Below are 9,550 nucleotides of genomic sequence, written 5' to 3'. Positions count from 1 at the left end.
TAGATACTAACAACATCACATGAAGTTCAACATTGTTCTTTTACTAACACATCCTGACCTTTCACAAAGTGTTCTATTGTCCCACACTATAAGAGGTACATTACTTAACCCTACATTATCTCAGTCTAACCTATTTTCAGACAAAGATTACAATGTTTACACAGATTCATGTGTCGGCGAGCCATGCTTCGGCACGAATGGGCCGGCTCGACCGGAGTGATACCACGGCCACACAGAAAACCGACGTGACACAACGCTTGCGTTGTGTTTCGTTGTGTGAGTGAAGTTACCGGATTCCCCCTTCCCAATCTTGGGAATCTTGGGAAGATTCTCCAACAACTCCTAAATTCCTAACCCCCAAAGGCCGGCAACGCACTTGTAACGCCTCTGGTGTTTCAAGTGTCCATGGGCGGCGGTGATTGCTTGCAATCAGGTGATCCGTCGGGTCGTTTACCGGCTTATACCATAAAAAAATAACATTGGGTTATTTTAGGCCAGTATTTCAGTGAATTTTAATTTACAAATATGCTTGGGATATAAGTGTGGTGTACAATGAGAGGGTTAATTGAAGAAAGGGGACAGAAGTCCCTGTCAAAGGCAGGGGTCCTGTGATTGACATTGTATTATCATTAGCAGCTACCTGAGTTATTGTATTCTGTCCTTTATACCAATGGTATAAAGCCGAGTGTTTCGTCCGCAATCGTTGGATATTTACACGGACTATTGTAATAAATTATTATTAGATAATACAGTTAGGTACCTAATAATGCGGTTTTTTTCACATGTGATGTGATTTCGGATGTCGGTCGAAAATATGTTCGTGTTAGTAGTGATTGTTATTAATTGTGTAATATATTTCTATGTTCATCTTTGGTATTTTAGGGAACAGAGAGTAAAGTTCCCTAAGAAAAGGAGGATCCCCCAACCAGGCGAGGTGATCATGCCTGGCGGGCTTTCTGCCCGACTGTTGGGATTTTCTATCCGTGGTAATTTGCATGTAAACTTCATATGTGCGATGCAGGATATTTATGACGTCATCCGTTGATTTGCTCGTTGATAGTCTATGTGCGACTTCTGTCATCTGTCACTTGTCAGAGTGTCGCCACAGTATCATCACGCCTTTTATCACCGAAGGAGTAGACAGAGGTGCACATTACGCCATTCACCATTTTTTTATAAGTCTCAAGTAATAAGGGTAATTCCGTATATTTATCTAATTCCGATTTCCTTAGTTTAGTCTGAACGTGTAAGTGAAAAGTTTGTAAGTAGTTTTCCGAGGTATTACATAGGTTTAGCAGCTAGAATTTAGTTAGGAATACTTATAAGTTTAGTATGTCAGTTAGTATCGGAGTGTCCGTGGGAAATACTGATAGACTTTTATCCACTCTCAGTCTGTCTGGATCTTTGAGGTTTGCTGCTACAGTGAACTTTCGTAAATAAGTAGTTTGTGGTTCTAAGGGAAGGAAGGTTTCGAATTAAATATTATTGTTTATGCCATAGCGGCAGAAATGAGTTCATAAGTATTCAAGAAGCTTTATAATTTTAAGTATGCTTTAAATTTGTCATATAATATATCATGGCCACTTATAGTTAGGCAGTTGGTGATGATGAGCTAAAAGTATTTTCCTAACAGAGACCGTCCTGAAGAACTCACTAAGTGGATAGTCGACTAGAATTGTTCACATGCACATGACACCCAACATTTTGTGGGTCATACAAAAAGTTGCTCCGTGCGGGAATCGAACCCGCTACACGTTGCACCGCAGTCAGTTGCCCAGCTACCACGCCAACCGTGCAGTCAATAGAGAATAACACAGATAATAACTGGTAGTATATTGGTCGCAAATGTGAGTATTACGTGTAAAAGTACAATTAAATCTGTCAGATGTAATCTTTTACATCTGACATAACAATGAACATCTTATGTACCACATCCACACGTCAGTTCACTGAGGTGTAATTTACAATTTGTTCTCGATTTGGGAATTTAATCAAAAGTTCACAAAACAGAATTGTTCAGACTAAACTTTTATAATTAGATCGTGAAGGAGTGCGTGTCGCGGACTCCTGTGTATTACTTGTGTAAAGCCTGTGTGTTACTTGTGTAAAAAGTATAAACGAAGGTAATTGTGTTCATCATACGTTACATGAACAATGTGTACCAGCTTTTACTTTTGTTTTAAAAGGTCGATGAGACCAATTAGTCTAAACGAAGTAAATATATCCGACCTTACAATAATATTTTCATGCTTCGGCACGAATGAGCCGGCTCAACCGGAGTGATACTACAGCCTCACTGAAAACCGACGTGCAACAACGCTTGTGTTGTGTTTTGTCGCATGAGTGAGGTTATCAGAGGCTTAATTACTCCCCTTCCCAATCATCCCAATCCCTGTTTCCCCATCAACCCTTAAATTCCTAACCCCCAAAACGTCGGCAACGCTCTTGTAACGCCACGGTGTTTCAAGTGTCCATGTGCGGCGGCGATTGCTTACCATCAGGTGATCCGACTGCTCGTTTACCGGCTTATTCCATAAAAAAGTTTAGTTGGTCAGAGTTAGAGACTTAGGGAGCAATGAAGGGGACGCGTTAATCTTACGAATAACTTCATTTAAGTGTCTAATCCTATACTCACTTACTCTACTAATAGGGGCGAGGTGTCACACACACTCCAATAGCCTCACAATTATAAATAATCAATGACATAATCACTCTTTGAGAATTACACGACTCCTTCTAAATATTTACTTGGTATTTTGAAATCATAAACACGGCAACATTTTCTTGAACAACTCTAAAAATAAGTACGCAATTAGACTCCGTAATAAATTCAATTTTCTCAAAATGAAAGGTACAAAATGAGCGAAAGAAAACTGGCTCTCCTTCCATTGGATCATTTGATGTCTTTCTTTACTTTTTAACACAATGCCGATGGAATTAGACTCGAACCCTGATCCCCACGTTCCGCAGATTACAGCGGCCCGGGCGTAATGAAGGCACCTTCAAGGTCGCTGTAATTATATTCATGTTTTAAGAAATGAAATATTTAGTTCTGTTTCAATCCTTTTAGATCGATACAGGAGACCTGAGTCTTTATTTGTATTGAGGTTTGTGATGATAGATGATTTATTTTTATGTTTTAAACGTAAACTTACCAAGTACATAAGAATTATATACTTAAACTAGCTTCTGCCAGCGGCTTCGCCCACATTCCCGTAGCATAAAAAGTCCTATCATCCAAGTTCAGCTCACGCCCTATCAGTATACCCAAAGGAGAATGGCAGGTTTGTATGGGAGTTTCGTACAGCAAAAAATTTTCGTGTACCCGAATATTTTTGGGTTTAATTGGTAGTAAACATGATTGGAAAGCCCTATAAAAATTCTCAGATTTTTAGAAGTTGGGAGATAAGAGATATAGCCAGTTTTATGTTTGAGGTTAGGTTTGTCTATGGTCAATGGGAATATTCTGTAAATATGGATATTTTACAAGATTTTCATATTATTTATAAGGTAGAATATACATATAATAGGTATGGGCTAGTAGAGAAGCTTGTTGTTAATAATATCAAAAGCACAGGTCAATCGCCAAGGTTAAGCAACCCTTGCCGACTTTGGTGTGTGGATGGGTGACCATCATAGAAAGTCTCCTTCGTGTTTCGGAAGGAGAAAGAGTAGGAAGATAAGAAATGACTTATGGAACATTTATCTTGTAATAAAGTAAGCTACTATCATCATTGTCAAGAGTTTGTTTCGCGTTGGCGTTGTATTTCGTTGAGTGAGTGAGGTTACCGGAGGCGCAATTACCCCTTCCCTAACAACCCTTAAATTCCGAACCCCTAAAAGGCCGGCAACGTACTTCTAACGCCTCAGGTGTACATGGGCGGCGGCGATTGCTTACCATCAGATGATCTGTCTGCTCGTTTACCAACTTATTGCATAAAAAAGGTTAATTGCTTAAGCTTAATTGTAGTACTTTAGTAAGTTTATTCAGTTTGAGAATATTTATCTATAGAAGGGTCTCATTTCTATTGAGAGGTGGTCCCAACATTACCCTTTGTTCTTTATCATGTGTAAGCACTAAGCACATAAACATTGTTTAAATGAAAAAGAATATAGGAAGTTGATAAATTGACATGAGAATTTACCCATTCAGTAGCGTGCTTAAGGAGTGACCTATGTCCAGCAGCGGTCTACAATAGTTTGATAATGATTAAGAGCTGATGAAGTTTTCAGTGTAGGTAAATAAAACAACTTAGTTTTTGTAGGAATTTCATTTACTTTATTTTCTTATAATTACTTGATTGGTTCTTAATATTACTTCATCCAAGAAAGGGGCAGGTCGGGTCATACCCTCATGGCAAGCATAACTCAAATACCAAAGAATGCTCATAACATGTGAGCAGCATCCCACTGTTCTTAAACCTACAATACAATTACAGCAATCACTTTTGATGGTGTCCCGGCTATTCATATTTGTTTCTGCAACTATGAAAACAAAATAAGTTCTAGGAGAAGAGTGGCAGGACTTTATTTTAGCTTGAAGCAACATAGACCATCTGGAACATAGAAGTTCAAATTGCATACTTGGCCCCAGTCTTGGTCTGTAAATAAATAACATTCATGTAATACAATATTAAGCATTTACATATGATAGATATAAATTGCGCAAAACATGACCAGGCTAGAGAATAAATCTCGACACACAATGATTGGTTTTTACCAAAGACCTTTCCAAAAATACTAAATATATTTATTGTTCACTGGAGTAGAGAATGGAAAGACCAGTATCCTTTTGTTGTTGTTAGTAGAGCCAACATCATTAGTGTCTTACATTTAGCAACATAAAATTGTAATTGCTCTTAGGATTGCGTTTTTAGAAGCTAATTACTAAAAATATGTTATTTCATATTATTATTTACCTGCTGGTGCTCCAACAAACAAGCAGTGTTGTTGGGAGTAAGACTTTGACCACATGCAGCACACATCAGTTCAGAGTTATCACTTTTCTGCTGATTAGGTTCAATGGATTGAATATCTTCATTTAGTGAAGTATCCTTAATTCTCACTCTTAACCAACACCGCACACAAGCTTTATCTTCAGGATGAAGCTAAAATAAATAATATAAATAAAGAAAAGCTTTCATTTAAATATACATGCTATTAGTGGAAAATATTTACATTGTTTTATTTCTTAGTTTATTTCTAATAAATAAAATACCGAATTGATAAAAGTTATAATACTTGTTCTTATTAATACCTGTCGTGGTTAGATCCAAGTAGCAATTGTGTATGCCGTTCTTTGTTCTTCTTCAATCAAAATTCTGCATTGCCTGATTCTTAGTATGGGTTGTCCACATACAACACAAACACTGATGGCCTATGTGTCTTCTCGGCATATTATCAGAAGAACATGAATGACTAGCTAGCTGCCAGCATTCATGGTAAACATGGTCATCTGGTGTAATCTAGAAATAATTAAAAGATTTTGAGTATGGCTCACCATTAAACAAAATAATAGGTACTAATAAATTATAACAGTGTTATGCAAACCAAGTAAGGCAAGTAAATAATACATGTTACCGATTACTTATGTGTTTATTTAGTGTGATATCACACGTAAAAGTTATTGAAGTTCGTAACTATGGCCCATTCGTACACACAATGTTATGTGGAAACTACTTACATCTCTAAGATATGTCCACAGACGAATAGTGTCGACGATATCTTCACCGTCATTGGATAAAGCGTGTCTTCTTCTTCGAGTGCATTGCAATTGATGCATTGCAAACTCGTCATTTTCAATAAAACACGTAACACACAACACAATTAATAAAGCGTCCTTTCGCGAAAGTAGTATCAACAGATAGAGAACGGAGAAGCAGTTGCTCAACTCAACGTAAAAATGGTCAGATAATTGCTAAATTGTTTAGATGAAGTTACAAACTATAATCCAAAACAAAACAACGGCAAAAAACTGAACTGACTTTGAAAGATTAGGGATATTACAAACCTGTCAATAAATAATTGCCATTAAAAAAAAATATTGATGGCAAAAATAATTCCTATAAATATAAAGATTCTATGCATATATATGCATTAATTATATATTCTAAGGTATAACCTGTAATTGGTTAATTATATTTACTGTTATTTCTATTTCAAAATATTTATTTATCATTTCGAGCTTTCTGATATTTTATTAATGGCAACTAATTAAACATGTCTTCTACGTTTTGTTTCATTATATTACGTTTCGTTACTAAAATCTTTTAATTGATATATTTGCTAAACCCCAGCTTCTAAAAATATTATTTTTACAGAAAAATGAATGGTTTAGTTGCCTCAATAAGTGATACAAATTTTATCAGGGAACACCACAAAAAGTATGCTGTACGAATTCTGCCATTCTCCTTTCATCCAAAATTAGTTTAGTAGTTTCAGCGTGATCGACGGCTCAACATTCAAACAAACAGTGGAAAGTACTGGCGGAACTGGTGTACTGTAAAAAATATATACAACATAGGTTAACTAAATCATTTTTTTTAAAATAAAAACGTTGCCCCATACTAGGATTTTCTCCTGTGTCGTGGGTACGTTTACAGACATACAATTTCACATGCACATGACACCCAGACCCGAAACAACAATTTGTGGATCACACAAAGAGTTGCTCCGTGCGGAAATCGAACCCGCTACACGTTACGTGGCAGCCAGTTGCCCAGCCACCGCGCCAACCGTGCAAAATTTTACCAAATACATACCTATAACAGTTACAACGTAAAATAATGGTGGTGTTCCCGATAAGCTGCCGTCAATATAATTATCGGCGCGGTGCAGGCTGACCGCTGCCCGGCGCGCTGCCAAGATTATACCCTCATTTGCATCGAGACACTTTTTCAGGGACTTTGCATCAAATTATACGAGTACCATTCGATGCTGGCAAAAACAAAAGCGGATCTAGTAGTTTGAATGTTATTCTCTGATATATTTTGATATTCTGATATGATTTTGTTTAGTTGTAGGATGTTGATGGTATTGATCATGTAAACAGGGTTTGGAATCCACTCAGGGAATTTTACTCAATGTTAACTAAAATACATGTCGGGATCGAGGGTAGAATTGGAACACTAGCGCCCCCCCCCCTCGGCGCTCGACGGAGTCAAGGATTCATCGGCTGAGCGGCGTGTCGATCACTTCTCGTGCAGCAGCCGACCAGTGCGGTCGAATATTGAACCGTCGTGTGTTTCAACTGTATACCTAGTCTGTAACCTGTTAGTTTGATATTGTAACAGTTATTTATCTTTCATGTACTTTGTAACCATTGTACAGAATTAAACAATAGTTCCATATCGAAGACTTTATTATTTTACTGCTACCTTCGTCATAACGCCCACAAGTATTCCTGACATGAGTAGTGAGATTCTCCTTTCACCGACATATCGAAAGTGAGATATCTCCTATCTCCGACATACATATGTAGTTTGTAATTGTCACTGACTGGCGAAAAGTTGATAATACCCTGACTTAAAATGTGAATTGTGTACACTGTACTCCTGTTCACTGCTTGGGAGAATTAAAGTCGTGATAATTAAAAGTAAATTGACAGAATAATGATTGAGTGTAATAAAGAAATTATTAAATTTAACGACTGTTTGTACAACTGGAGACTGTAGACTTGTAGACTCTCATTAGAGCTCATGTTATTGACAAATTGTTTCTATAACAATAATGTGTCGCTTTCATTATTTCTTTACAATTATTTTCCAAAACAACTCTGTCTGACATTTTATTATTGTTTTGCTATTTATTTGAGTTCAGTTAGAGCGGCCGTACACGGACTGCTCGAGCGGTCGGCGTCGACTGCTTGAAGCTGTTGACGGCTTGAAGTGTTCGCGACTGCTCGAGCAGTCGTGTGTACGGCAGCGAATGAATGGCTATAGTTCATCGTGCCGTCGCGGCTTCAAGCAGTCGGTTATAACTGCTTGAAGCCGTCCGTGTACGGCCGCCCTTACTGTAGTCAGACCACAGCTTGTAGCTAATAACAACATTGTATTTGTATCATTTGTGTCGTGATCCTTAGAAACTTTGAACATTTTGTTACTGACAATGTGAAGTATTTTTTAGCTTTTAATTTTAATGGATACCAAGAAACGTTTGACTAAGATGTTTCTAACCATTTTCTTTCGTAGCAGCAATATCCTAATATAGGGTGTCCCAACAAGAACACAAGATTTAAATTTTAAATAAAACGCAGATATTTAAAAAAAAATCGTGAAAGCTTTATAATATCGTAAAGTAGAGAGGATGAGGTTATCTATGGAACAATACATCGGGCAGATGGCTGCCGCTGGTTTGCTGAAACATACGCGATCTTTCAATGAAATTTTCAATGACCGTTTTGCATAAATGCTGCGGTATTTCATTAATACAGCGTCCAATTTCCTTTTAAGACTTGAGTCGTCGTCGGCTTATTCGCATAAACCATCGACTTTAAGAAACCCCAAAGAAAAAAGTCTAATGGTGATAAATCACATGATCTAGGCGGCCAATTCTGGTCTCCAAAACGTGAAATAACACGACCGGGACATGTCTGATGCAGCAATTCAATTGTTTCTCTGGTTGTATGGCATGTGGCGCCATTTTGTTGAAAACACATACCCTCCAAATCCAATTCTTCAATTCGAGGTACGAAAAGACTTGTTATCATTTTACGATACCGAACATCATGATTTACTGTTTGCGCTTGACCTGGCTCATTTTTAATCGTGTAGCGCTCCATTTTTACTAACCTCGTACCTTATACAAACAAAAAATAACACGTGTTCAAATGTCAAACAATAATACTTCGAATGCCGCCAAATTTAAATGTTGCGTTCTTATTGGGACACCCGTTACAAACAAATCGCTCGATATGTTTTTGTTCACTTCTCGAGCACATGATCTATCGAAGTAACGCGAGCCCGTGGACCCGCCGGGCGGGTCCCCGCCGCCAACGACCCGCGGGGCGGGTCACTTATCTCTGACGGCCGCAGCTGACCGCACTTCACACCTCTACAAATAAGATTTATTTCTTAAAGAGCCTGTATCCAGTGTCTCTGAGATATTAACAGGTTTGTATAAACAAGCTTACAGTATTACCTTTTTCTTTGGCGAGGTATTGTGAGTGAGATGTATTGCATAGTATAACTCACGTTTGTTTTTGTAAAAGTGCATTTCATTTTCACTAAGATTGTATTTTGGTGCTCACAGAGGTTGTTTAGGGGCCTTTTAACTTTTAACAACAGAGGACGTCTTGTAGCTGACAAGATGATATAATCACCATTACCATCATATCAGCCACGCCAGATGTTCGCTGCTGAACATAGAATGACTTCCAGGTAATGAATGATCACTCATCATCACTTTGAATCTTACAGCGGAATTTAAATTTACATAATTTATAACCACTGTAAATTATTAAATTATATTGAAAACTTGGAGATACGATTATTCTGCTCCAAAAGACCAAAACAAATGTCATAAACACTCGCAACACAGAGCTTGGGTTTAA

General features: G+C 37.7%; 1 long non-coding RNA gene across 1 annotated transcript; it reads right to left on the bottom strand.

Annotated features, from left to right (window-relative positions):
- Positions 1-4,256: 4,256 nt before the first annotated feature.
- LOC126911022 (uncharacterized) lies at positions 4,257-5,763 on the bottom strand. Its single transcript, XR_007705585.1, has 4 exons — positions 5,684-5,763; positions 5,258-5,465; positions 4,920-5,108; positions 4,257-4,601 (listed from the first exon to the last, which is right to left on the bottom strand). It is a non-coding gene; the product is annotated as an uncharacterized LOC126911022 (long non-coding RNA).
- Positions 5,764-9,550: the final 3,787 nt, after the last annotated feature.

Source organism: Spodoptera frugiperda, chromosome 9 (assembly GCF_023101765.2).
Source record: "Spodoptera frugiperda isolate SF20-4 chromosome 9, AGI-APGP_CSIRO_Sfru_2.0, whole genome shotgun sequence".
Lineage (NCBI taxonomy): Eukaryota > Metazoa > Arthropoda > Insecta > Lepidoptera > Noctuidae > Spodoptera > Spodoptera frugiperda.
Note: the sequence above shows the minus strand (reverse complement) of the source record. Positions and strands in the feature narration are given on the sequence as shown.